The 6,409-nt window shown below is 42.7% G+C and overlaps 1 pseudogene; it reads left to right on the top strand.

The window, feature by feature from the left end:
• The first annotated feature begins 3,786 nt into the window (after positions 1–3,786).
• LOC126425345 (5S ribosomal RNA) lies at positions 3,787–3,904 on the top strand (annotated as a pseudogene).
• The last annotated feature ends 2,505 nt before the right edge of the window (positions 3,905–6,409 follow it).

The raw sequence follows: 6,409 nt of genomic DNA, 5'->3' as shown, positions 1-6,409 counted from the left end.
TCGGATAAGCAATGGACACACATGCATTAATAAGAACTAAACCTTATGAACCATGGACCTTGCCGTTGGTGGCATACAGATGGCCGTACCGTAGGTGCGACCACAATGGAGCGGTATCTGTTGAGAGGCCAGACGAACGTGTGGTTCCTGAAGAGGGGCAGCAGCCTTTTCAGTAGTTGCAGGGGCAACAGTCTGGATGATTGACTGATCTGACCTTGTAACAATAACCAAAACGGCCTTGCTGTGCAGGTACCGCGAACGGCTGAAAGCAAGGGGAAACTACAGCCGTAATTTTTCCAGAGGGCATGCAACTTTACTGTATGGTTAAATGATGATGGCATCCTCTTGGGTAAAATATTCCGGAGGTAAAATAGTCCCCCATTCGGATCTACGGGCGGGGACTACTCAAGAGGACGTTGTTATCAGGAGAAAGAAAACTGGCGTTCTACGGATCGGAGCGTGGAATGTCAGATCCCATAATCGAGCAGGTAGGTTAGAAAATTTAAAAACGGAAATGGATAGGTTAAAGTTAGATATAGTGGGAATTAGTGAAGTTCGGTGGCAGGAGGAACAAGACTTTTGGTCAGGTGAATACAGGGTTATAAATACAAAAGCAAATAGAGGTAATGCAGGAGTAGGTTTAATAATGAATAAAAAAATAGGCTTGCGGGTAAGCTACTACAAACAGCATACGGAATGCATTATTGTGGCCAAGATAGACATGAAGCCCATGCCTACTACGGTAGTACAAGTTTATATGCCAACTAGCTCTGCAGATGATGAAGAAATTGATGAAATGTATGATGAGATAAAAGAAATTATTCAGGTAGTGAAGGGAGACAAAATTTGATAGTCATGGGTGACTGGAATTCGAGAGTCAGAAAAGGAAGAGAAGGAAACGTATTAGGTGAATATGGATTAGAGCTAAGAAATGAAAGAGGAAGCCGCCTGGTAGAATTTTGCACAGAGCATAACTTAATCATAGCTAACACTTGGTTCAAGAATCATAAAAGAAGGTTGTATACATGGAAGAATCCCGGAGATACTAAAAGGTATCGGATAGATTATATAATAGTAAGACAGAGATTTAGGAACCAGGTTTTAAATTGTAAGACATTTCCAGGAGCAGATGTGGACTTGGACCACAATCTATTGGTTATGAACTGCAAATTAAATTTGAAGAAACTACAAAAAGGTGGGAATTAGAGGAGATGGGACCTGGATAAACTGACTAAACGAGAGGTTGTAAAGAGTTTCAGGGAGAGCATAAGGGAACAACTGACAGCAGTGGGGGAAAGAAGTACGGTAGAAGAAGAATGGGTAGCTCTGAGGGATGAAGTAGTGAAGGCAGCAGAGGATCAAGTAGGTAAAAAGACGAGGGCAAGTAGAAATCCTTGGGTAACAGAAGAAATATTGAATTTAATTGATGAAAGGAGAAAATATAAACATGCAGTAAATGAAGCAGGCAAAAAGGAATACAAACGTCTCAAAAATGAGATCGACAGGAAGTGCAAAATGGCTGAGCAGGGATGGCTAGAGGACAAATGTAAGGCTGTAGAGGCTTATCTCACTAGGGGTAAGATAGATACCGCCAACAGGAAAACTAAAGAAACCTTTGGAGAAAAGAGAACCACTTGTATGCATATCAAGAGCTCAGATGGAAACCCAGTTCTAACCAAAAGGGAAAGCAGAAAGATGGAAGGAGTATATAGAGGGTCCATACAAGGGCGATGTACTTGAGGACAATATTATAGAAATGGAAGAGAATGTAGATGAAGATGAAATGGGAGATACGACACTGTGTGAAGAGTTTGACAGAGCACTGAAAGACCTGAGCTGAAACAAGGCCCCGGGAGTAGACAACATTCCATTAGAACTACTGACGGCGTTGGGAGAGCCAGTCCTGACAAAACTCTACCATCTGGTGAGCAAGATGTATGAGACAGGCGAAATACCCTCAGACTTCAAGAAGAATATAGTAATTCCAATCCCAAAGAAAGCAGGTGTTGACAGATGTGAAAATTACCGAACTATCAGTTTAATAAGTCACAGCTGCAAAATACTAACACGAATTCTTTACAGACGAATGGAAAAACTGGTAGAAGCTGACATCGGGGAAGATCTGTTTGGATTCCGTAGAAATATTGGAACATATGAGGCAATACTGACCTTACGACTTATCTTAGAAGAAAGATTAAGAAAAGGCATTTGTAGACTTAGAGAAAGCTTTTGACAATGTTGGCTCTCTTCCAAATTCTAAAGGTGGCAGGAGTAAAATACAGGGAGCGAAAGGCTATTTTCAATTTGTACAGAAACCAGATGGCAGTTATAAGAGTCGAGGGACATGAAAGGGAAGCAGTGGTTGGGAAGAGAATGAAACAGGGCTGTAGCCTCTCCCCAATATTATTCAATCTGTATATTGAGCAAGCAGTAAAGGAAACAAAAGAAAAATTCGGAGTAGGTATTAAAATCGATGGAGAATAAATAAAAACTTTGAGGTTCGCCGATGACATTGTAATTCTGTCAGAGACAGCAAAGGACTTGGAAGAGCAGTTGAATGGAATGGACATTGTATTGAAAGGAGGATATAAGATGAACATCAACAAAAGCAAAACGAGGACAATGAAATGTAGTCGAATTAAGTCGGGTGATGCTGAGGGAATTAGATTAGGAAATGAGACACTTAAGGTAGTAAAGGAGTTCTGCTATTTGGGCAGCAAAATAACTGATGATGGTCGAAGTAGAGAGGATATAAAATGTAGACTGGCAATGGCAAGGAAAAGTGTCCCTGAAGAAGAGAAATTTGTTAACATCGAGTACAGATTTAAGTGTCAGGAAGTTGTTTCTGACAGTATTTGTATGGAGTGTAGCCATGTATGGAAGTGAAACATGGACGACAAATAGTTTGGACAAGAAGAGAATAGAAGCTTTCGAAATGTGGTGCTACAGAAGAATGCTGAAGATTAGATGGGTAGATCACATAACTAAGGAGGAGGTATTGAATAGAATTGGGGAGAAGAGGAGTTTGTGGCACAACGTGACGAGAAGAAGGGACCGGTTGGTAGGACATGTTCTGAGGCATCAAGGGATCTCAAATTTAGCATTGGAGGGCAGGGTGGAGGGTAAAAATCGTAGAGGGAGACCAAGAGATGAATACACTAAGCAGATTCAGAAGGATGTAGGTTGCAGTAGGTACTGGGAGATGAAGAAACTTGCACAGGATAGGGTAGCATGGAGAGCTGCATAAACCAGTCTCAGGACTGAAGACCACAACAACAACAACCTTATGCGAGAGAGTGGACGGTTATCCTCTCCATACTTGTTATAGTTAGATCACTTTGACACTTAAATCCAGCAAACGAACATAAGTTACACGGAAATTTCATAAAGCAAAGTATGGTCTCGCAGCGATCAGCCATTTACACTTCATTTGGCTAAACGAGATGTTTAGCGGAATCACGGGAAATCACTTGTAGAAGCTAACAAAATTTTGTAACGATTAAAAAAATGGGTCAAATGGCTCTGAGCACTATGGGACTTAACTTCTGTGGTCATCAGTCCCCTAGAACTTAGAACTGCTTAAACCTAACTAACCTAAGGACATCACACACATCCATGCCCGAGGCAGGATTCGAACCTGCGACCGCAGCAGTCGCGCGGTTCCGCACTGCGCGCCTAGAACCGCTATACCACCGCGGCCGGCTAATGAATAAAAACTCTGTACTTCAGATTTCCCGGGAGGTGGCAGATTTCAAGGGGGGGGGGGGGGGGGAGTGCACCTCTTGGGCCAACGGCCTTGCCGCAGTGGTAACCCCGGTTCCCGTTAGATCACCGAAGATAAGCGCTGTTGGGCTGGGCTAGCACTTGGATGGGTGACCATCCAGTCTGCCGAGCGCTGTTGGCAAGCGGGGTGCAGTCAGCCCTTGTGAGGCAAAGTGAGGAGCTACTTGATTGAAAAGTAGCGGCTCCAGTCTCGGAAACCGAGATACGGCCGGGAGAGCAGTGTGCTGACTGCATGCTCCTCCATATCCGCATCCAGTGACGCCTATGGTCTGAGGATGACACGGCGGCCGGTCGCCGTTAGGTTAGGTTAGGTTAGGTTAGGTTAGGTTAGGCCTTCGTGGCCTGTTCGGGAGGTGTTAAGTTTTTAGTGTACCTCTTGCCCCCCCCCTCCCTCCCCACCATCACTTGTGGATGCCTAAGCTGATCAAGCGTTTCCAGTTATGCTTCAAATGTAGGGCCAACAACGCCTAAAAAGTTATGATAATCTTGTTTTTTTTTCATTCAACCACAATCCTAGCAACAAGTTCATGTGAATGGGTCTTTGACTCAACATTACACCAATTTTTTTCTGCTTGCCACAAAAATAGAATGACTGGCACAGCATCAGCGTCTTGATCGTCCAACATCCAGAACCAGAGTAAATATTGCACAGTACTGTTGCCCATTGTTACTGAGCCGTCTAAGGAGAACTTCAGTAATATTGCACAATATTACTGAGCAGTAATATTGATCGTGTATACTTCGGTATATTGATCAGCAACATACAGGCCTAACATTGACGTAATTTCGACAAATGAGTTACACGAATAAGTTAAATTAGCGCGAAAACGATAAATAAGAGGTTTGAGCGCCCCATGCCGTGTTCAAAAGGGAAAATTTTCTTAACTCTCAAGTACGGGAAGGCCCGTACAGTACGGCACATCTGATTACCCCAGTGCGCAGCATGAACGACTACCATGCGATCTTGAATTCTGGGATTTCACCGTCATCGCCACTGTTGAGTGGTGCTATGAAGAATGCAGTACGTTCCCTGACTCTTCACCTACGCAACGGACAGGCAAATTACAAACCAGAAGTCACATTCAGAGACCAAGTCTTGCCGTACTACATTACTCCAATATGCATTTAAAAAAGGCGCACCACGAAGGAATTATTCGAATGAGAGAAAGTGGTTGATAGGTGTGATGTACTTTCGTGCTGAAAAGTATCCGAATGACCTGCATTGCGTTTCGCCTGATTTCTGTGCAACCCACATAACATCACTTTGTAGGTTCTCTGCTCTGTTTTCGGTACAGCCGCCTGACTATACAAAATAGTTACTATAAGAGGCCACAAGAGATAACTGCTTTGTTATTTTTGTCACTGAGAATGCTTTTTTAATCAGAAATAATCAAATCTTTTCGTCTTTCAGATTTAAAGAGTGGTTGATGGTCTTCATAACTGCAACTGCTTCCGCTGCATAAGAAGAGGCTGAAGATGGGAGCTTAGTTCGTAGTGATACAAGAAAGAATACCCAGGGTTACTTTATGGTGCGATTGCGATTCTTAAGCCACCATTGTATGTATGGAGAGCTTCGTTCAGCCGGCCGGAGTGGCCGAGCGGTTCTAGACGCTACAGTCTGGAACCGTGCGACCGCTACGATAGCAGATTCGAATCTTGCCTCGGGCATGGATGTGTGTGATGTCCTTATGTTAGGTAGGTTTAAGTAGTTCTAAGGTCTAGGGGACTGATGACCTCAGAAGTTAAGTCCCATAGTGCTTAGAGCCATTTGAATCATTTTGAGAGCTTCGTTCCATTTTTCACACACATAAGTTCTGGCTAGCAAATTAAGGTTTCTGTCAGTGTGTACACTAAATTCAAAGACAACACTGGAGAGCAACACGTGCAGAGGTTGTAGGGAAACAACTATACTTGACACCAAAAGGCAGTAGAGACAATCGGCAATCAGGTGGCGCAGAATGTGTCTTGTCGCTACGAAAAACAGACGCTCTAACCCGACCTGTTTAACGAAACCATATTAACTGAAGAGATAGACAAGATATAAGACCTGTTGCTCGACAATCAATAGTCATAGTAGAACTGTTAACCCATAAATTTCATATCTCTTTTTTACGCATTTTGTCGCTAATTTAAAGTGAGGATTGAATTAAAGTAAAACGATCGTGAGGGTACTCTCCAAAGTGGAAAAGTTTGCCATACATAGGAAATCTTCTCGTTATTATTATAGTCTTGTTTAGCTCTTCTAACGTCTGAAATCTTCTAAAAGTTCTTGAGATCGATATATGTTTTGTTATCAAGAGGAGTGTGTAGCATTCCACATTTATTCACGACAGAATGAGTCGTTAGAGCTATGCTTTCCAACGTATATTTGCTGCCAAATCGTTATCAGCTGAAATGAAGAGGCATTTCCAGTTGTCCTATTAATAGTACGTTTGTAGGACTTGACATCTTCGTCCCACGATAAGTCCAGATACAGCTGTACTGCAAGCTACCTAATTTACAGATATTCTTTACGCTAAGAGACCTGTATACAATGCAACCATACTCGATCCTGGTCCTAATTAATGTCTGATAGGTGATCAATAAAATTTTGGGTTGGCAGACCACCAGACTCTGGTTAAATATC

The sequence above is a fragment of the Schistocerca serialis genome, chromosome 10, assembly GCF_023864345.2.
Source record: "Schistocerca serialis cubense isolate TAMUIC-IGC-003099 chromosome 10, iqSchSeri2.2, whole genome shotgun sequence".
NCBI classification, from domain to species: domain Eukaryota; kingdom Metazoa; phylum Arthropoda; class Insecta; order Orthoptera; family Acrididae; genus Schistocerca; species Schistocerca serialis.
The sequence above is the reverse complement of the archived record's forward strand: the minus strand, read 5'-3'. Positions and strand labels throughout refer to the sequence as shown.